Source organism: Dromiciops gliroides, chromosome 2 (genome assembly GCF_019393635.1).
Source record: "Dromiciops gliroides isolate mDroGli1 chromosome 2, mDroGli1.pri, whole genome shotgun sequence".
Classification (NCBI taxonomy): Eukaryota; Metazoa; Chordata; class Mammalia; order Microbiotheria; family Microbiotheriidae; genus Dromiciops; species Dromiciops gliroides.
In genome coordinates, this window is record NC_057862.1 from 695,642,277 (window position 1) to 695,666,063 (window position 23,787).

The window sequence follows — 23,787 nt, forward strand, 5'->3', positions numbered from 1 at the left end:
TTCATCTTCCTTAAGTGCGTGTCTGGCCACATCATTCTCCCATCCAATTGTGACATCATAGGCCCAGAATTTGAAAAGAATTCATTGGGTACCTAGTCCAACTACCTCATTTTACAGACATGGAAACTGAGCCCGGGGGAGGTCAAGTCACTTGTTTAATGCCACGGAGGGGACAATCCTCTGAGGTGTGATATCAGCCCAGATCTTCCAACTCCAGAGCCAGAACTCTTTACACTGTAACATGCAATCAGTGCCAATTGGACTCCTATTCCCTCTAGAATCAAATATGAATTCTTCTTTTTCCTGTAAAGCCCTTTGCAACTTCAGCCCAAGCAACCTCTCCACTCTCCTTATAAATCACTTCCTTCCCTACACGATCTATCCCAGCCATATTAGGCACAACAGTTCATCTCCCCATGCCTTGGAACCAGCCAATCCCATACCTGCAATGCATGAGCTCTTCACCTCTCTGTCTGTCTCTGTCTCTGTCTCTGTCTGTGTGTGTGTGTGTGCCTCTGTGTGTGTGTCTCCCCCCCCCCTCTCACATACACACATCAGGGCAATGAGGGGTAAGTGATTTGCCCCGGGTAAGTGTCAAGTGTCTGAGGCTACATTTGAACTCAGGTCTTCCTGAATACAGGGTTGGTGTTTTATCCACTGTGCCACCTAGCTGCCCCATCAATCTCTTATTATCTCTTCAAGCTCTACCTTCTCTATGAAACCTTTCTGACCCTGGGCTCAGGTTGTGTATGATCTTAGGTGTCTCCTCCAAAAGGTCATATTCTTTCTGTTTAAGTAAAACCCACACAATTCTGAGACCATGCCCAATTGAACCTGTACCTACATATTTTTAAAGAAAACTCCTTTTTTATTTTTCCCTTTTTCTTTTTTTAAATAATAAACATTTTTTTATAGTTTTGAGTTCCAAATTGTATCTCTCCTTTCCTCCCTCCCCTGCCTGAGGTAGTAAGCAATCAGATACGGGCTATACATGTGCAATTATGTAAAACATTACCATATTAGTAATTTTGTGCAAGAAAATTTGAATAAAAGAAAAAATTAAAGTGAAAAATGGTATGCTTCAGTCTGTGTTCAACCAATATCAGTTCTTTCTTTGGAGGTGGATAGTATGCTTCATCATTAACCCTTTGGGATTGTCTTAGATCATTGTATTGCTGAGAATAGTTAAATTAGTAACAGTTCTTCACCAAACAATATTACTGTCTCTATGCACAACATTCTCTTGTTTCTACTCACTTTGCCATATATCAGTTCATAAAAGTCTTACCTTAACCTACATCTTGTTTGTACATAGATGTTTACATGTTGTCTCTCACATTTGATTGGGAGCTCTTTGAGGTCAGGGACTGTCATTTGTTTTACTTTGTATCCCCAGTGCTTAACGCGGTCCCTGATAAATAGATGCTTAATAAATATTTATCAGCTGACTGCCTGATTGATTCTGGGAAATCTCTAAATACTTCTCTGCATTGCTCAAAGACAGGACATAAATGATCAGAAAGGAAGGGGTTCACAGTCTTCACTAGTTTAACACAAAGGGATAGTTCCAGGAGTTCATTTGGCTAAGAAGTCAAACCAATCAAATCACTGGGAGGTATATCCCCAGTAACTAAGGGTAATCCCCTATGAGGCACCAAGGAGCAGCTCTAAATGAAGTAATTCATCTTGGGGCAACCAAAGTCACTGGGGTTGAATCAGGCATTTTCTTTTCTCTTCTTTACATGGTCTTTATGGCTGTGCCCATACACTATAGAGTCTTGAACAACCAAAGGTTTTAGACAAGGCTTTGCCTCCTTAAATGTTCATCCAGTTGTTGGGGAAACTTCTTCAAACCTTCCCATGCTTCTCCCTCCTGCAAACTGACCATGCAATGTCACCAAAGAAAGGAAATTTCAGAAAAGAAACTCTCATGCAAACACCTCACTGTAGTTTACAGTTTTACAGAGTTGTCTAGTTACGTTCCCAGCATGTGTCAGAGACAGGATATAGAACCAAGTCTTTCTATGTAATAGAAATATTACATGCACACAAATATTACACAATCGCTATTGTAATTATGATTTTCACACATGGGCATAGAGGTATATCTGTTACATAGATACATATGTGTATATACGTAGCCATCTCTATTGTTATTTGTCCTTCATTCTAGAAGAGGACCATGATATTGGGGTGATATCTTGACTTGGAGTGAATTGCATTTAAGTGAGGGAATGCTGTGCAAAGTCACTAACCTTACTCTCTCCTCCAGAGCCATCTGGGTTCAGTAGCAAGGTATACATCAGGAAAACTGGAGAGGGTCCCTGATGTGTTTAAGGCAATTGGGGTTGTCATTTGCCCAGGATCACACAGTTAGTAAGTGTCTGAGGTTAGATTTGCATTGAGATCCTCCCAACTTCAGGATCAGTGTTCTATTCACTGTACCAACTAGTTGCTCTGGTAACCGTTTCAAGGAGTACAGGGGAGGAAAGAGGGGAAAAAGGGAAAAAGGAAAAACATTAAAAATAGGGGGTGGCTAGGTGGCGCAGTGGATAAAGCACCGACCCTGGATTCAGGAGGACCTGAGTTCAAATCCGGCCTCAGACACTTGACACTTACTAGCTGTGTGACCCCAGGCAAATCACTTAACCCCCATTGACCTGCAACAAAAAAACAAAAAACAAACAAAAAGTTAAAAATAAATTTATAGGATAACTATATTATATATTTAAATGGAATATCAAGCTGTACATTAAAGATTTGTAGTTTCCTGTGCAACCATTTTTTAAAATTATACTATGTTGTGGAAACATTTGTTTTATGCCATAACTTAATTTTTTATATTGATGAAGTGGCCACATTGTTTTTCTTTTTTAGTTTCCAGAAGTTTCCTGGGACACAAAGTTTTCTGCTTTGCCCAGGCTCCCACAGCCAGTGTGGGTCAAAAGCAGAATGTAGACCAAGGTCTTCCTGGCTTTTAGGTCAGCCTTATAGCAACTGCTTGGTGATGCCCATATGTGTGTGTGTGTGTGTGTGTGTGTGTGTGTGTGTGTGTGTGTGTGTGTGTGTGTGTACTTATAATCTATTTGCCAATTCATTTTGTAATGCTTTGGCAGAGATGAACCCCGATCAGAAAGCCCCTCTGCCAACCAAACCTTGTAAAAGTGTTTATTATGTACCAAGAACCAATTCTGCCACTTAGAGCCTTCAAGAGTTTCCTATACTTGACCGGAGTCACATAGGCAGAATTCACCAGAGACAGAATTTGAACCCAGAATTTGATTCTGAAGCTGACTCTACCTGCCAAACCACCCTGCCTCTCTCATGTATGAAAAGACTTAGGGCCATACATAGGAACGTATGTGTCCTGAGTCAGTGAATGTCATGCCTACCATTCTAAAACCCTTGCAGGTCTAACCAGGTGGTCAAGGCTTTGGGGACAGGTCCAGGGACAGTTCTGTCCCCTGAAGACCTCTTTCTTGAAACATAGAGAGATCACGTTCAAAAGGCTGGCCATTAGGGAATAAATGCTTTGGGCATAACATGAAACATTATGAAATGATCAAGCTGGCCATAAAGGTGTTGCTAGCTTTGTCAGTGGAGGGAGTATGCACCCTGATAGAGGCAGAGCTCTTTGACAGCACCAAAAGAAGGATTTGCATATAATATATACTGCTATATGTCGATAATGGTTTCCAAAGCACCTAGAACACGGAACATACTTAGTGCATAACAGTGGGTGAAAGCAAAGCTCTGTATGTGCCTGAAAAGTCAGAAGTCTGGCTGAGATTCAGGGAAGCAATCAAATGACTTTCGAGTAATTCTTATGGCCCCTGATTCTGTGTCATTCCAAGTCCCATTTATAGCCTGTCTGATATGGCCCTTCACTCAGTCCTGGTGTCCTGAAGGGAACAAAAACAGATGGTCAGTGGGACTGAGTACATGCAGCCCTTATCCCTCTTTCCTCAGAACATTTCTGGATGACCAAGATGTAATGAGATGCTCCAATGTCAAGGGCTATACAGAGTAGGAGCAAGCACAAGATAACACTGGAATTAGGTGAAGAATCCAGGAATTTGGAGGCCATCAAGTGGAAGAGAGACTAGATTCCTTCCCAAAGGGTTGAACCAGGACCAACAGATGGAAAGCACAAAAAGGAAAATTTAGGTTTGAAGTCAGGAAACATATTTTTAAAAAACGAGAGCTGTCCCAAAGTGCAATGGTGTGTCCTTGTCTGTAATGGGTTCCTCACAAGTCAGTTAAGTGGCATAATGACAGAGTGCTGAACTTGGAGCCATGTAGACCTGGATTCAAATCTGACCTCAGATATTATCTGGCTGTGTCACCTTGGGCAAGTCTCCATTTTTCTTTCTTTCTTTTTTTTTTTGGTGGGACAAAGAGTGTTAAGTGACTTGCCCAGGGTCACACAGCTAGTAAGTGTCAAGTCTCTGAGGTCAGATTTGAACTCAGGTCCTCCTGAATCCAGGACTAGTGTTTCATCCACTGCACCACCTAGCTGCCCCAATCTCCATCTTTCTTAACCTCTATCTTCTCATCTCCAAAATAGGAATAATGTTTGTACTTACTTCTCTGGGTACTTTTGAAGATCATATGACATAACACATGCCAAATGTTTTATAAAAATTAAAGGCCTATATATAAATGTAAACCATTGTTATCATGACTAAAGGATCATCTTTGAGTAGACACTAGGTGACTATGGCTAAGAAACATTATAAGGGTACACCTGTTCTGCTAGGAGTTAAGCTGCCTGATGAAAGTGGTTCATTTTTGCTCTGAGATTCTGAGTTGCTAAATGTTGGAAATTCCTAGGGTTAATTTCACCTGCCACCAGTGACAAATCTACATCAATATAACTTTTGGCAAACCTTAACATGCTATCTAAATGCTAGTTCTTATTAAATATCCACTTATATAAGAATGTCTTCCAAGGCCAATTATCATCTAACCGAATTGCTGTGTACCAATTTCAGACTGAATCCCTTTAAGAGGAACAATACAAAATGAGGGGGAAATTAGTTAAAGAAATACATTTGTAAAAAAAAAAAAAAAGAAACACATTGCTTCTCCTGTGCATAAATGTGATAATGGAAGATAATAGCTACCAAAATCTTTGTGCACCAGCAGCACTGCAGTGGCCTACTTTAATGAATAGATTCAATTCAACAAACATTATTAAGTACCTGCCATGTACTAACCATTGGGTTACTCAAATCTTCAGATTTGATCTCCTCAATTTGGACTTTCCCTCCAATGATGCAGATCAAAATCCATCTGTGTTTGCCAATTTTTTTGTGGGACAATGGGGGTTAATTGACTTTCCCAGGGTCACACAGCTAGTAAGTGTCAAGTGTCTGAGGCCAGATTTGAACTCAGGTACTCCTGAATCCAGGGTCGGTGCTTTATCCACTGTGCCACCTAGCTGCCCCCCAATTTTTTTTGTAAATATTGTACACACCTTCCTATAAGTTCACTACAAGGCATCTGTCCAACATACTGGAGGCCTTCCTCACCTTCTCAAAGAACATATTTACACCGGTTGAACACACAAGTTGTTCCCCCGTGCTCTCTCAACTTTACCACATGACCAGCCAGACCATCTTGTCTTCCTAGCCTACCATATCCCTGAGGACTTACTTTATTCCTTTTTTTCCTTAACTTATTTTTTATTATATATTGCAACCTGTCCACACCTAACATATGCCTCTCTCCATTGTCTTGTGGGCAAAATTCATGATTGATTCATTGGAGAGACAAGTTCTATCCATCACAAGCTACATTGTCTTCCCAACTCCAGACTACAAATCCCCTTAGGATCATCCCCCATTTTATTTTCCTTTATTCTCTTTTCTGATGAAGAGGTGGCCAATTTCCTCGTGTTCTTCATTTCGTCCTCTCACATCTACTCTGGAAGGTTGCTTTTAGGTCATCCTTTCTCTTCTTTTCACAAACACCTAGCCAAAAAATGCTTTGTACACTTCCCAGCTCTCCTTTCTTATCTCTTATTCATTTCTCATTTCCTTGTACTCTAGTTTCCATTCCCACAAGTGGAAAGAAGTGATTCCTTTTAAGGTCACAGAGATTCCTTTATAGCTATATCCTTTGGTGGTTCCTCAGTCCTTGTCTTTTTTGACTTGTCTTGTAGCCTTTGACATTGTTAACTATCCCCTTCTTCCAAGTTTATTCTCCTCATTGGATTTTCTGCGACACCCTTCTGTCATTTTTCCCAGTTGAAATAATCCTTCTTAGACTCCTTTGCATGTTTATCAACACTGACATCTCCCTCTCTAACTGTGGATGTAGCCCAGGTCTCCGCCTTGGTCCCTCTGCTCTTCTCCCTCTACACTATCTCTGAGTGAACTCATCAGCTTCTACAGGGTCAACTGTCAACTCTTAGAAAAGTTTCCCAAAACTATGTATTTAGTGCTCATTTCTCTGCTGAGGCCCAGATACACATTTCCAACTGCCTACTTGTTATCTCCACATGGAGGTCCAATATGAATCTCAAACTCAACATGACCAAAATAGAATTATCTTTCTCCTTAAAGTCACCTCTCTTTTTTACTTCTTCATTTTTGTTGAGAACATCATCATTCTTCTGGTCACCCAGGCTTGCAACATCAGAGTCATCTCCAACTCTTCACTCTTTTCCCCACCCCCACCACTACCACACTCAATCAGTAGCCAGGTCTTGTTCATTCCAATTATGCATTAAGCATATGCTATCAGGCAGCTAAGTGGTACAGTGAATAGAGCGCTGGAATCAGAAAGACTCACCTTCCTGATTTCAAATCTGGCCTCAGACACTTATGAGCTATATGACCATGGGCAAGTCACTTACCCCTGTTTACCTCAGTTTGCTCATCTATAAAAAGATCTGGAGAAGAAAATGACAAACTACTTTAGTATCTTTGCTAAGAAAACTTCAAATGGGGTCACAAAGAACCAGACACAACTGAAATGATTAAACAACAATCATTTATTCTATGCCAGGGACAATGCTATGTCTTGGAGATACAAGGATAAAAGTGAGACAGGGATAATCCTTAAGGAGTCTAAAGACTGTTTATATGTATAAGCATATAATACATAGCTGCTAATGACTTCCTTTTCAAATTAACCTCCTTTGCTCTGTATCTTGTATGTTGTTTACCTGATGTCTCTCTTATTAGAAGACCTTTGTTTTATTTCTTCATAGTTTGGCCTTTCTTTGTATCCCTGGGCATTAGCACAATTCCTGGCACATAGTAAGCACTAAACAGATGCTTGCTGACTGACTAAGGAGTCTATCCATATCTGACAGGCAGTTATGGCAAAATGGATAGAGCTAGACAAGATGACTTGGTTTGGAATCCTCCCTCTCATTCCTCCTGTATCCTAATCCAGGGTCAGTCACTTACCTCTCAGTCTTGTAGGAAACTCTCTAAGACTTCTAAAGAATGTGATGCCTGCATTGGTGTTTCCTTAGCCAATGAAATCACAGGTCCTTTCCCTATTCCTGGCTCATCTGCATTTTGGGACTGGATCTGTGATTTCATTGGCTGAGGGAGCTCCCAGTGACCAATCAGCACCTACTCTCCAGTATGTAATCTTTGAGTGTCACCAAGGGCCCTGAGAGATCAAGTGACCACCCAGGGATACAAGTCATTATGTCAGAAGCAGGAACAGACTGAGGCAGGTCTTCCTACCTGGGAGGCTAGCTCTCTCTGTCATGCTGCCTTTTATTCAGAAAATATCCCCAAGGCATTAGCTCATTTAGAAGCTCATAGCCATTCTCTTCTCTCTGCTCCTATGATAACTCTTCTAGGCCTAGCTTGGTCACCTCTCCCTTGGACTATCCCATTGTCCTCCTCTCCCATCCTGTCTCCATTCTATACTGCACAAATCCAACAACCAAAGTGCAGGCCTGACCGTGACTCTCCTCTGTCCAAGAAGCTTCAGTGGCTCCCACTGTCTTTGGTGCAAGGTGCAAACTGCTTTGTCATTTTGAGCCCTTCCCTATCTGGGTGCAGCCATTCTTTACAGATCCATGACACATGACTGGCTTCTCCTGCCCTCTCCATCCCAGCTAGGCTGTAGGCTCTCCCCTCTCCATAAGATTCCATATTCCATTTCTAGGTCTATGTCCGAGGGCCTTGGCACTTCTGCTAGAGGGTCTTGAAGAAGGGAGTCATGGGCCACACTAGGGCAGATTACTCATTGTCCCTTCATCCTTGGTGACAGACAAGCCGAACTATGTGATACAGAACTGAATGGCTCCTCACTATATGGAAAATCTATAACCAGGCCACAAAGGAAGACCAAACACAGTACATCCAGGTTGCACCAGCTCCCATCCCCTTTATCCAACAAGGTTTAGCCATTTGTGTTTGGGTAAAACAGGATGGTCTATTACCATCAATGGCAGGACTTGATGTTTGAGCATTCCATACTCACTCAAGTGTGCATGCACACACCTCTCTCTGTCAGGTCCTTTTAAAGACACCTTATCAAGCTGCTGCCATCACTTGAGCCAGGAAGGACTTGGGCTTGGGTGACTAATCTCTGACCTGTGCTGTCCTGAACTTTATATCTCCACTAGCAGCAAGCATGTTCCCTACACCCAGAAAGCACTTAGTAAAAAATATTTGAGTCACTTTATATTGGATTGAATGTCACAGAGCAAGATGATTGCAGAACTAGGACTTAAAGGTAGATCTCTCAACTCCCAGGCCTCTGCTCTTCCCATGACACCAAACTGTGAATTGTATTCCCTATTATGAACAGCCAAGCCTTCCAAATGGAAATAAGATTTAAACAAAGAAGCACTGGGAGATGCCCTTTCCCCCTCTGAGCATACATGCTATAGAGGACCCTACTGACCTTTAAAATTCCCCCAAATGGAAGGCATCCCAGCCCCCTCTGCCCTGATGCAGTCGGCTGCACTGGAAAGTCAACAGCTTATATAACCTCCCTTCTGGTGCAGAAATGCACAGTCATGCAAACAGGATCTGAGGGGAACTGGGGCTGCTGAGAAACCAAATCCTAAAAAGAAAAGAAGAGGAAAAAGAAAAATTCCCATTTCTCATTAACCAAAAGAAAAGGTTACTTAGAGCTTCCAGAAAGCTTTCCTCAGATGGGATTCAATCTTCCTTGAGTGACAAAGCTAAGCTCAGCTGCTGGGGAGGGGGGTGTTGGCCAGTGAGGAAAGGGAGATAGAATAAAAACAGGAAGATGTAGAATCCCAGACTTGGAAAGGGCCTGAAGAAATTTTAAGAAGGGACTTTCACACTGTATGGGCTGTACACATATGTGTGGAGATAGAATGCAGAAGGAAATAGAATATATAGTATGTAATAAATCTATTCTGTATATGAAATAAATATAATGTTTAGGGGTTTTTGTTAGATGGAGGTTGTCAAGTTAAGCTAAACCTTTCATTTCATACCTGAGAAAACTGAGGCCCAGAGAGAAAATGACACCTGCCTACGGTCCCAGAGGGAATGAATGGCAGAGCCAGGGTTAAAACCCCAAACTCCAAGTTCCTAGTCCATGGGTAGCTGACTCCGATGTATGAACAGGATCATTTTAAAACATTTGTCTCTCTTGACCCATCGCTTTCCTTTACCAGTGAGTTACAGAGATGGAGAATCCCTGGGCACCAAGAAGTCACTCCTTTACAGAATACACCAAGAATAATGCAGCACTTCAAACTAAGCTAGAAGGGAGATCCCATCCTGGGAAGACTCAACTGGCCATGTTAATGTAACAAAGGCAGAAGTATGACTAGGTGAGGGAAGAAGTCAGTCTTGCCGCCAAGCTTAGTTTCATCTTTGTGACTCTTCCAACAACCTCCATCCACATGGGAAAGTGGAAGGTATTTGGGGAAACGGGAAGAGCCCAGAGTCCCAGAGCCCTGGCCATTTGCAGGGGAGCACAGCAGCAAAGGCAAGAGTTATCAGGGCCACTCACTGCACCAGATTGGCAAAGAGCTCACTTTGTGAGTTGTAGCAGACTTAAAATGAGGAGACTTGATCAGTCTCTCCTGCTCCTTCCAACTCCTACACTTGGTGGCAAAGACCTCTCCAAATGAATGATTGAAAAATAAATCAGCAAAGAGATGGAAAAAAGGAAACCCACGCACAAAACATAAGCAGTCAACTGAGATGTATTAAGTGATGTTCTTTGCTGTTGGCTGGAGAATGCTGAGAGGCTCTGCTCCCCACATCTTGGTGCAGATTGGGTTGACTGGATGGTGCCAAGTATGGCTTCCCAATTTTCCTTTTTTGTTCATGAAAAGTCGTATCAGGACAGTGACTGCTATGGAAGCATGGTGTTTTTTGTTCTCTTCATGACTGGAACTACACTTTCCGTGTGGTTTGTGCTTTTGAGAATTGTAATAAGTTGTGGAGGATGAGAACAAAAGGATTTGAATCCTCCTACCCCTATCCTCTCAAGAGCAGCTAGTAAAATGATATGATCAACCAATTAACAAAGTTTTATTAAGAACCTAGTGTGTGCCAGACACTGCCCTAGGAGCTGAGGAGAAACCAAATGAAACAGACCCTCCCTGGACTCAAGGAGCTTATTTTCTACATAGAGAGGCAACATGCACAGAGGTAAGTGGATGTAGATAATATATAAAATAAATGGAAGGTAATTTTTAAGGAGAAACACTCCCAGTTCAGAGCTCATAAACGGTCACATAAAAGGTAGCTTCTGAGATGAATTTTGAATATGAAGGCTTCTGGGAGGCAGAGATGAGGAAGGCATGTGGTCCAGAAATAGGGCACAACTTATGCAAAGGCTGAAATGTGAGAGATGGCATGTTGTATGAGAGAGATAGCCAGAAGGCAAGTTTGGATGGCCCAAAGAGTGCATGAAGGTAGAAAGGCCTAATAAGGCTGCCAAGGCAGACTGTAGTCAAGTTAGAAGAGGTTGGAATACCAGACAGAGGAGCGAGCATTTAATCCTAGAGACAATAGAGGGAGCCACTCCAGTTTATTCATGAAGAGTGACAAGGTCAGACCTGAACTTTAGGAATAGCACTGCCTTCTGTGTGGAAGATGGATTGGAGTATGGGTAGACTAGAAGCACAAATTATTTAGGAGGCTCTTGTAAAGAAACAGTGGATAGTGAGATGATCTCAAAGCCAGGAAGACCTGGATTTAATGACCATCTCCAACATTCTGGATGTATGACTTTGGACAAGTCACTTACATCTTCTTTCTAAGCAACTCTCTAAGACTCTGGTTTGCAGAGAAGGTGCTAACGTACTGAGAGAGGGAGAGAAAGGAAAATGGAACAAACATCTATTAAGGACTTCTAATATTATCTCACTTTAGAGGGAGTTTCTTCATCTGTAAATTCCCTATTCTGATGAACCCATTGTTCTGGTAGCTATTTCTTAGTAATTGTTCCAGAGAAAGATAATGAGAATTTTAATGAATCCCCTCTCTGCTGCCTTCCTTCTTCAGGTTATCTTCCATTTACTCCAATTTTATCTTGTGTATTCCCAGTTTGTTTGTTGTTTGTTTGTCTTTGTACAGTGTCTCTCCTACTACAGCTCAAGCTCCTTGAGGGTAGGAACTGTGTCTCCTTTCTTAGTATCTCCAGCACTTACAATAGTGCCTGACACATAGAAAGGGCTTAATGAATGCTTAAATGGATGAATGAACTATGGTAACAGCTATGTGAATAGGAAGAATTGTATGGATGCAATAGATGCTGAGGATAGGGAGGGGGCTTGCAGAGAAAGATAATGAATTCTGTTTGGTACACATTGCATTAGCGGATGCTTATAGGACATCTAGTCTAATGTGTAATGGACAGTTGGTGAAGCAGGATTGAAGCTCAAGGGAAAGGTTCAGATTATACAAATCGAACTGGAAATGGTCTGCAGAGAGATGGTCATTAAACCGAAAGAAGCTGATGAAGTCAAGAGAGGAATTATAGAGAAAGAAGAGAATCATGAAGCCATCCTCTCTTCTCACCTTCCATACAGCCAGAAGTGCTATCTACTTGGTTCAATCTTTTGAATCAGTCCCATGAACTCATTATAGTATGATAAAAATGAATTAATGAGGCTCTGAGACTGAGCTCCTTGGGGTTGTAAGCTCCTTGAAGACAGGGAAATGGGAAACTAGGGCACCCAAATGTCAAGCCCTAAGGAGAAAAGATATAAATGCTACCCACTATCTTCCCCCAGGACACCAAAGCTGCCTGTTGACATGCTCTTGCCATAAGAAGAGAGGATGACCTCATGAGTAATTTGAATGACCTAAACATGTGTTTAATCTGCTCAGAGTATCTGGAGATCAATAAAACACATAGGAAATATGGAAGTAGTTGTTTCCATGATAAGAATAATCTGGAGGGCAGCTAGGTGGTACAGTGGATAAAGCACTGGCCATGGATTAAGGAGGACTTGAGTTCAAATATGACCTCAGACACTTGACGCTTACTAGCTGTGTGACCCTGGGCAAGTAACATAACCCTCATTACCCCACAAAAATAAAGATCTTGGAGATGGGAGTTTAGGGTTTGGTGAGCTACCAAGATCAGTGGACTAATCAGTATGATGTAGTAAGTATGGCCAGACAAGCATGGGAAGGCAGTGATAGTGAGCATAGACCTTTGTCTCTTCTGGCTCCCACCCAGCACCAAAGCTTTTGGCACAAATCTTTAAAAAGACAGGAACGCACATGATTTGGATCCAGGACATTTGATCACAAAATAAGTCTCAGGATCACCAGGTCAGGATCCATCAGGAACAAGGCAACATGAAAACCTGAGACTTCCCCTAAGAGTTCTGACCTGAACTCCAAAGTTGAGAACCCAACAGCTCATACCTCCTGGACTTTCCTCTTATCAACAAGACACAGCAGGTAACCTTGAGCTCACCACTGCAACCAAATTGAATGATACTCTGCAACCAGAATATGTCTTGTACCCTCTCAATTCAATGCCTTGATAGGTTTGTGTTGTTCCTTCTGGCAAGAATGGCACACCCCTCTTCACCTGTTGAATTCCTACCCATGTTTAATGCCCCACCTAAAGGCCCCCTTCTCACTTATTTCCCCACCATTCCCTGGTGGAGTTGACTTTTCCCCTTGGACACAGCTCTTTGCCTATGCCTTTCTGCAGAGATTTGGTGTTGTAGACAATCCCAGTTATCTGTGTTAATGTCTCATATCCCTACTAGGCTCTGGCCTCCTTGAAGATAGGGACTGGATCTGATTTAAACTCTGTATCTCTCCTGGTGTCCAGCATATGGCCCTACAGCAGGGTTTTGATAAGTGTTTGTAAAATGTTGGCTGTTGAGACTTGCCCCAAGTCTGAGCAACAGTGGTAAGAGCTTGAATTTGGAGTCATGGTCTGGATTCAAATATGTTCTCTTCCATTTAGCACCTGTATAACCTAAGGCTAATTATTCACCATCTCTATGCTTTGTTTTCCTCAACTATAAAGTCCGAGTTCTGAAATATCGTCACACTTTGAACTTGAGCCTCAAACCCTTCATTTCCCTTGAGTTTCCTTCTACTTCAATCCGTTCACCACAGCTGTCAAAATGATTTTCCGAAAGCACACACCTGATCTTGTCACGGTCCTGTTAAAGAAGCTTCAATAGCTCTCTCTTACCTCTAGGATCAACAACAACAACAAACTTCTGTATTCACCATTTAAAACCCTTTGGAGGGGCAGCTAGGTGGCGCAGTGGATAAAGCACTGGCCTTGGATTCAGGAGGACCTGAGTTCAAATCCAGCCTCAGACACTTGACACTTAACTAGCTGTGTGACCCTGGGCAAGTCACTTAACTCTCATTGCCCTCAAAAAAACAAAAAAACAAAAAAAACCCTTTGGAATCTGTTCTCAACTGACCTTTCAGTGTTTCAGTTATATTATATATATATATATATATATATATATATATATATATATATATATATATATATATATATAAAACTCCTCTTAACATAGGGGCAGCTAGATAGCACAGTGGGTAGAGCGCTGGGCCTGGAATCAGGAAGACCTGAATTCAGATCTGGTCTCAAACACTCTCTGTGTGACCCTGGATAAGTCACTTAGCCCTGTTTGTCTCAGTTTCTTCATTTGTAAAATGATTTGGAAGGCAAAGCCAGACAGCAGAGAGAAGCCAGGAAATTGCCTGAGCTCTTCTGAGTTTCCCTCATAAACAACATTAAATCAAGCCTCTAAACAGATTCCAGAGCTACAAAATTTACAAAAATACAGAGAGACACATTCTACCAACTTGAAATAATTTAGAAATGTCTATCTCACTTGGGGAGAAGGGGAACTAAGTGAAGCCCAGCACAGTGTGGAGAGGATCTGGACAAGTCAGCAGGAAGCTCTTGGTCACAGCACAGATCAGCAGCTGAAGCCCCTTGATCCTGGCTCAGAAGGCTAGTAGTGCAGCAGGCTGCCAGCCACAGCTGAAAGGGCAAACTGACAACTAGAGAAACACCCACAGGACAGGCACAACTAGGCCAAGCCATCCCAGAACAGGAAGCAAGCCCAGAGTAGTGAGGAATCCACAAGCCACAGAGGCCTCAGAGCAGAAAGTCAGTGACCAGGCCCCTATCCTCCAGCACAAGAAGCTTGCAACAGTGGCCTCTATACCCTAGGAGTAGACCTCAACTTTAAAAGTCAAAAAATAGGCTAAAATATGAGAAAGAAACAGAAAAAGACCCTTATCATTGAGAGCTCCTATGGCAACAGAAAAGACCAAAACACAAAATCAGATGAGGAAAATACTGTCCAAATGCCTACATGTGAAGCCTCAAGGGGGAAGATGAATTGGTCTCAAGATCAAAAAGCCTTCTTGAAAGAGCTCAAAAAGGATTTTTAAAATAAAATAAAAGAATAATGGGGAGAGAAATGAGAGTTACAAAAGAAAATTACCAAAAACAAGAGTAAAATGAGTTGGAGAAGGAAATAGCAATCCGCTCCATTATCTTTGCCAAGAAAACCCCAAATAGGGTCATGAAGAGCAATAAACAACTGAAACAACTGAACAAAAACCCTTAAGATACCTTCAGGTTCATCCAAATTGACCTGGATGTTCCTCATCCACTATATGTAATTTTCCATCCCCATGCCTTTGCACTGGCTGTCCCTCATGCTTGGAATGCACCCTCTTCACTTTCACCTCTTAGAAATCCAAGCCTCCTTCCAAGTTCACATCAAGCATCACCTCCGAAAGGAGGCATCTCATCACCTCAGCTGCTGGTGTCCTCACCCTCCCCACCCCGACACATGCATCCAAATTACCCTGCATTTGCTCTGTGGGGATTTTACTGTTTCTTGCATATCATAGAATTAATCCAGCCATCAATCAAAAAGCATTTATTATATACTTACTTAAACAATTAGAGCTACAATCAGAATTGAGGTTCAACTCTAACCCTAACTTCAAATCCTTTTTCCCCCTCTTCAGAGGCCTTATCATTCTCTTAGAGGAATCAGACTCATCTTGAGAAGGAACTCTAAACTCAGGGGAGAAATGGATTAGGCTGGTAAGTCAAGTTGTCAACAAACATTAAATAAGCACTTACTGTGTGCCAGCTACTGTGATAAGATGCAAGATAAATAGATATAGATATATGTGTATATATGTAAGTGTATGTATGTATATGTATATATATATATGTATGTGAGTATGTAAGAAGTATAGGTTCATAGGTCTGGCACCAGCAGCTGAAGGCATCAGGAAAGCCCCTCTTGAGGAAGATAGGATCAGCTCAGTCTCGATGCAAGCCAGGGAAGCCCAGAAGTAGAGCGGAGGAGGAAAGGCATACGTCTCAACAGGGCAGAAGAGTAGAGGATGTCCAATCCAAGCTTTCAAGCTTCCTCAATAAAATGTAAGCTCCCTGAGGGCCAGGCATGTTTGATTTTAGGTTTTCTCTCCCCACTTCTCAGCCATGCCTGGAATGTGGTTGGCCCTTTCAAAACGCTTGGTGAATGAATGAATGAATGAATGAATGAATGAATGAAGGATTTGGGGTGAAAGGCAGACAGATGTGACTTTGCTTCTGGCCAGTAGACATATCCTCCATTTCCCAGGATCGCCTGAGCCTCCCCAGGATCCCAGGCCTCTGAGAGCCTGGCAGGACCCCACATTACCTGATGACTGCCTCACAGGACTTCAGAGTGGCCTGTCAACCAGCCCTCCTGGCTTATAGGTCAGGATCCTGCCTTCCAGTCCATGACCTCTTGGGCCTAGTCATTTTCCCTCAGTCGGTCCAGGCCTAAGGCTCAACTCTGACTCCAGAGACAGACGGTGTTCCATGGGAGCCCTGCTTCCCAGCAAGCATTCGTCTGCTCAGGACAGATATCCTGCCTTTCTTTCCTGGACCCATCTGCCAAACAGAATTGCTCATCACCCCAAAGTTAGCCAAAACCTGTTTGTGATCAACAAATTACAGGCAAGCCGGGTAAATATTTTATGAATCAGGGTGTAAACACTTCCTGCTTTCTTCTGTAGAACCAATGAGATTTACACAGAGCAGCATATTCTGAAGCCCACTGGCCTCAAGTTTTCTGGACATTTAGGGTCAATGGGACCAGAGCCCATGTTGGCAGGAACCTTTCCAGAGATAGCCTGGTCTCCAGAAGTCACAAAAACCTTTTCTGGAAGCAGCAAAAGAAAATTATCAGGAACCATTTTCCTGAAGTCAGGGAGAATACAGTACTGCTCAATGGTATGTGATTCAGGCACCTGAGAGATGGGGTTGGTATTCCCAACCCTAGCCTGGAATGGGAAGCCAGGGAAGAGTGAGAGATAAAGGGGCCCCCATGCATAACCCAAGACCCCAAAAGTTAGCAGGCGTTTGGGGCACGCAATTATAATAGGTTGGAGACAGGAGGAGCTCAGTAATGAAGGGCCAATAGAGACAAGCTCCTAAAAAGAGTTCCCATTCCTATAGAGCTTTGTGCTTTATATCGGGTTCTCCTAAGCTTACCCCTTGGAAGGAACAACTGCCATTTCTATAACGTGGTATAATTATTCTCACATTTGATCTCATAACAACACAATGGGGCAGATTATTACCCTCAGTTTTCAGATGACGAAACTAAAGAGTTCCCAAGTATCTGAGCTAGGACTGGAATCCAAGTCTGCCCAAGTCCAAAGACAACCATCTCTCCCAAGACTATGTTGTGTGGGATCCATTATCCAATGTAGTTATGGTACTGGTTGTTTTTGCTTGACTATTTCTCTTTGTTATAAGAGCTCTTCTCAATTCTAAGGGTGGGAGTAAGGGACATTTTATGAAAATGACTGTAATGTAAAAGCAAAAGTCATCAACAAAACTTTTTTCAATCTTTTTTTCCCCTTTAAGATGAAGCCTAAAATACAGAAGGAAGCTACTGATCTTCACCCAAGACAGTAGCCAATTCAAAGACCCCAATGGCTAAGACAAGTATGGAATGGTGTCCATGACCATTGAAAACAAAAGAAAATCTGACACATCCCTCTGCACCCATGTATGCGCGCCCACACACACACATACACACACACACACACACACACACACACACACACACACATTATTTCCATGGATGCAAAATGTTTCACATCCACAAGCAACCCAAGGACCCTTGGAAAAGGGTGGTGCCATATTAATTGCTCTGGCAGCTAGGTAGCATAGTTGATAAAGCCCAATATTTGGAGTAATGAATACCTGAATTCAAATCCTACCACAGACAGTTAGTAGCTCTGTGACCTCAGGCAAGTCACTTAATCTCTCATTTCAGTTTCTTCATCTGTAAAGTGAGGATTAAAATAATACCTACTTCCCAGGGTGTTGTGATTGTGAAGATATAAGTAGGATATTTTATATTTGTAAAGTGCTTTGCAAATCATAATGTACTATGTAAATGAGAACTATTCTCATTGTCATCATCAAGGTTCCCCCAAACCCAGAGTCAGTGATTAAAAGACGGACAACAGCAACCATTTGGGATTCACTCTAGATGGCAGTGCCAACCAGCCCCTGATCAAGCAGACTGTCCAGAAGCTTTGTTGCCTAGCTGGGGTCAGAGTCAGTGTATTCACTGGTTCTAAAGAAGAGAAACTCATCATGATGCACAGAAAGGCCACAACATCTGGAGCCAGAGAACTTGAGTTAAATTCTATCTCTGCCATTTACTAATGTGTGTGACCTTGAGCAAGTTATTTAGCCTCTTTTCGATGTGAGGTTTCCTTTTCCTTTATAAAATGATGTTGAAAGGGGAACCCCATGACCTACAAGGCTTCTTCCAGTAGTAATCTTCTTATGCCAAAGCCTCCATCCAATTTTCCCCATACTATGATGCACTGGGTGTTTCCAGTAATGTTGGACTCATCTCTGACCCACCCAGCTAGTCTATTCCATATGTAATAAACAGCATCCCCTATCTAAAACACATACAAGTCTAGCCAAGTTGTCAATTCTGTATAGTCCTGGATCTCTTCTAAGGTTACCCAACAAAGTCCCTAAAGGCAGAAGAAGGAGATGAACTGGAGGCAGAGAATTTGCATCTCCAAGATCTTGGAAGCTGCAGAACTGTGGGTTCCACTTCAGTATAAGGTTGCCCTAATTGTCTCAATCTGTATCCCCTTCTCCCCCTTTTCTCTACCAAAAACAGGGCCTTACTGCATTTCAAGGAGCTGTTCTAAGAACACACTAGAATGGCTTTCCATGTCAACATCTTGGCTTGGTTGGCTGGTGGCAGTTCACGGTCTAAGACCACTTTTGGATAGAAACAGTATGAATTTATGGATACCATAGACAGCCATTTTACTGGTAGCTTGAATGCCTATGTTCAATCAATGACTGTTTACAGTACAATGCCTCTCTTCTCTGCCCTGGGCTTGTCACTATGGGGGATGCTCTTGGGTGGGCAGTAAATTAATATAAACACCTCTACAAACACACTTATACACACACATCCACATGCGTACACTTAAATACAACAGCAAACAGAATGAGACAAACATGAACGCTAAGGAGTTTTGAGGGAAGGGGAATGAATCAGTATGGTTAGATGGAAAGAAGGAAAACTTCAAGTCAGTCCATTTAAAATTCAATTTCTGTTCCAGCAGAAGAGAGTATAGCACAGCAAGCCTGGGAAGATTTATTTCCATTTACTAGTCAAAAACTGGCAAATATTTTTCATCCCTGGTAATGAAGAATTGGCATGGTTACCAGGATGTGAGAGTAATTCTGTTCCTCATGACAGACATTTCAGTGCTGAATTCACTACATGATAAATAATATCTCCTATTTTCCTCTTGGGTCAGGTCATCAATTCTCTCCCTTCTCCACAACCCCATCATACACACACACACACACACACACACACACACACACACACACACACACACGAACACATCTGCCCACCTGTTTTCAGAGATTCATACACATTCATTTCCATTCCTAGGTTAAACTTATTGTTGTTCTGCTAGGAGCTTTAAGACAAATGACCAGGGCCAGCTAGGTGGCATAGTGAATAAAGCACTGGCTCTGGGTTCAGGAGGACCCGAGTTCAAATCTGACCTCAGACACTTGACACTGGCTGTGTGACCCTGGACAAGTCACTTAACCCTCATTCCCCTGCAAAAACAAACAAGACAAATGACCAACATCACATTCACTCCATCATTTGGCCTTCCTATACAGATTTACTCCTGCTTTTTAGAATCAGTGAAGAATACAAAGGGAACAGTCACTTCCTTCATGTTTTAAGACTAGTTGGAACCCTCAGAAATGGGACCTGGGCAGAGCTTCAGGAAAGTGCTCTACTTTCAAACAGCCAAGGAGGAACTTGGCCTTGGATAAGATGTTCCCATGTGTCCAGATATCAGTCAGTTAAAAAACATTTGTATTCCATTATGTACCAGGCACTGGGCTAAGCACTAGAAGTACAAAGAAAGGTAACAGACAGTCTATGCTTAGGCAGAGCAGACATTCTAATGGATGTTTAATTGTCCTTCAAATATGATTTTGTGTCAGCACTCTGGCCAGGGACTGTGGCAGAGCTAGGAGTATAGTGAACTAAGTAAGGCAAGGGACAAGCTATAGTCAGGTCAGCTGTATGGCACCAACACTATAAGCACATGGCTCATCCATGATAGGACTCAAGGAGGAGGAACAACAGGACCTTCTGATGATAGCAACAGATTATAATTGTGGAGCCTTATGGTATTTTCTGCTATTGTTGGAGAGTAGGTCCAGAGGTGGTGAACATCTGGGGTTCAGAAAGGGCCTGACTGCATTATTGAGCATACCCAGGGGGCCTCAGAGTTTTGGATACAGTTCCATTTCTCCTGAGAAGCATCCAGGAGGGGTGTATGTGTGACAGAGACAGAGAGGGGCTCAAACAGTTATGAAGCACCTCTTTTGCAATTTCTGGTTTTGGGCTATGCCTGGGGAGGGGATAGCAAGCAGTAGGTCAGCAGGTATGCCATGTCTCTCTCTCCCATTACACACACAATATGAATGAAGACAAACTGAACTTATGACTCCACTGGTCTAGGAAACTCTCTGGTGATAAAACACCCTCCCCAAATGGAGTAATTGTTAGAGCAGTGAAGTGACTCCCTCCTGGTAACACAGATAGTATCAAAGGTGGAGTTTGAACCAGCCTCCTTAGCTCCACATCCAGCATGTCAGCTGCTGTTATCTCCTCTGTCTGGGGACCATCATTCCAGGAAAGCCAAGTGTAACACAGTGCAAGCTGCTTGAGGTCAGGGGATTCTTGTCTTTTGTCTCAGTATCTTCAGTGCCCTGCACAGAGCCTGACCTACCAAAGGTGCTCAATAAATGTTTCTTTATTATTTTTTTCATTCCTGACAATGTGGTCTTTCTACATTTACCCAGCCTGCTTCTGTTATATAGAAACTCTCTTGTCCTCAAGGCTGCCATGAGAGGATAATCAGGAGAAGATGTTGAGACTGCAGCTTTTGGACATTTGATCACTAAGATATGCTTTCAACCTGTTACTCCTCCGTTCAAAGTCTCAAGTGGCTCCCAAGTGCTGCTAGGATAAAATACAAAACCCCTAAGGCAACATTTAATATGGATGACTGCTGGCTACCTAAGGCAACCACTTGGTGCAGTATATAGGACACTGGGACTAGAGTCAGGAAAATGGAGTTCTAATCTAGCATCAGAACTTCCTAGCTGGGTGACCCCAGGCAAGTCACTTAACCTCTGTTTGCCTCAATCACTGTATCATGAATATAATAATAGCAATTTTAAAGAGTACTTAGCACAGTGTCTAGCACATTATAAGTGTTATATTCATACTTCTTCCCTTCCCTCCTACTTCTACTCCCCTTCACACATTCTATGTTCCATCCAAAGTCATTGACTTGCTCTTTTCCTAACTGCATTTGCCATCTCCCACTGCCATGCTTTTGCCATCTCCATGTCTAATACATTCTCTCTCCCCCTCTTTGCCTTTCAGGCAGGGACCTTGAAGGTCACTGAGGCCAATGTGATCATTTGATAGATGAGCAGCCAAAAAACCAGAGAGAGTAGATTGCTCTTCAAAGGCCACAGAGTGAGTTTAAGACAGAGCTAGAACTCCCACCCATGGGGCCTGGAAACAGGGTTGTTGCAACAAATGGATCAGGGCACACTTATAAGATTAAGCTGCTTTATTTGCATTTTCTCCATCAATTTCTTTCTTTCTTTCTTTCTTTCTTTCTTTCTTTCTTTCTTTCTTTCTTTCTTTCTTTCTTTCTTTCTTTGAGGCAATTGGGGTTAAGTGATTTGCCCAGGGTCACACAGCTAGTAAGTATCAAGCGTCTGAGGCCAGATTTGAACTCAGGTCCTCCAGAATCCAGGGCCAGTTCTCTATCCACTGCACCACCTAGCTGCCCCTCTCCATCAATTTCTAAACAGGCAACCAACAAAAGAATCAAATCTTGGTTGTGATGTTGGCTAATTTCCAAGGTGTGATTGCTCATGCTGAAAATTTAACAATCACCTGTCCCAAGATGGCTTAAGCTGCCTCTAGCAAACCACTTCTTAAACCCCAACCTTGTCCTCGATGTCTTCGAGTTCCACATGGTGCCCTTTCATTGAGAATGGCACCAATGCTAGAAGCCTTGGTGACTGGAAGGTCAGCATTATCCTCAACATTAATACAGACTTTGGAAGGGTGAAAGATATGGGCACTTCAGATGTCCACGGGACATCCAGTTCAAAATTTCTGAGGGGTAGTTTGTCATGTGAGTTGTTGTTTTTCAGTTGTATCTGATTCTCCACAATCTGATTGGGGATTTTCTTGGCAAAGGTACTAGAGTTGTTGGCCATTTCCTTCTCCAACTCATTTAGCAGATGAAGAAATTGAGGCAAACAGGGTCACATGACTAGGAAGCAGCTGAGGTCAGATTTCAAATCAGGTCTTCCTGACTCCAAGCCTGGTGGTCTATCAATTGCAACACCTAGCTTCCCTTCTCATGTGAGATTAAAGCTCAAGATTAAGGTCAAGGGGCAGAGTCAAGATGGCAGAGGAAAGACATTAAATGCACAGAACTCCTGTCACAATTACCCCCAAAATAGCAACAAAACAATGCCTGGAGCAGAAAAACCCAAAAAAATATGGGCTGAGATTATTTCCCAGCCAAAGACAGATTAAAGGGGGCTGTGCTGGGCTACAAAAAGAGTCCAATCCCGCAATCATGCCTACACAGACCCCAGGCAGGCTTCACCAGAGAAACTTACCCCTGAGCCTTCAAATCAGCTGCAGCACCAGTGGCTTCTGAACCTAAGCTTAAAGTCAGGTGAGAGAGCTGAACAGCTGCCCGGGGGGCGGGGAATACAGGGGTGTCTACATGACATAAGGAGGAATTTGGCTATCCCACCCCAGCAAGGAACCAGGAAGAAATCTTGAGTGGTGAGAGGCCCGGGTGGGTGAGGGACACAGGCTCATCAGAGCTAAGAAAAAGCACAGAAAGATCTGTTGCCTGGTTAATTAGCAAGTTGACTTGAGGTTATCATCAACCTGAGAACAAGCCAGGTAAGAGAAAAACCTGCTCTCCCTCAAACTGAAACACCTGGGACCCTCTGAAGCTTGGGACAGTGTAGCTTTGTATTATGGCCCCACTGTAAGAGGGAGTTAAAAGTCAAGTAAAAGATGGCAAAATGAGCAAGCAAAAAAAGTTGAGAACTATAGAAAGTTTCTTAAGTGACAAGGAAGATCGAGGTACACCCTCATAAGAGGATAACAACTTCAGGGCCTCTTCATCCAAAGCTTCCAAGAAAAATATGGATTTGTCTCAGGCCATGGAAGTGCTCAAAAGGGAATTTGAAGAGAAAGTAGGAGAGATAGAAGAAAGATTTAGAGAGAGGGAGGAAAGACTAGAAAGAGAAATAAGAGTGATGCAGAAGAGTCATGAGAAGAGATTAAAGCTCAAAATGGAAATTGAGGCTGGATGTTTAGACTAGAAAAACCTCTGCAAAGAGGTCTAGGAAGATAGATCCTATGCCCTTGACACCACACTCTGCTCAGATAAAAGGTGGCAAAGACACAGCTCCTTCTGTGGGCTTCTTTGTTACATGTGATCAACAGAATGTAAAGTCTTGGAGGTCAAGGTATCTAGAGTTTTGCCTTTGTATCCCCAGATTTCAGATAGACAGTAGATTTGATAAATGGTCTGACTAATGGATCCAGTAATTGACTGAACCAGGTGACTATAAGCTCCCTGAGGAAGAGGACAGCTTCATTTAGCCTTTGGCCCAGCCTCCCCCAACACAAAGCTGCTCAGTGAACAT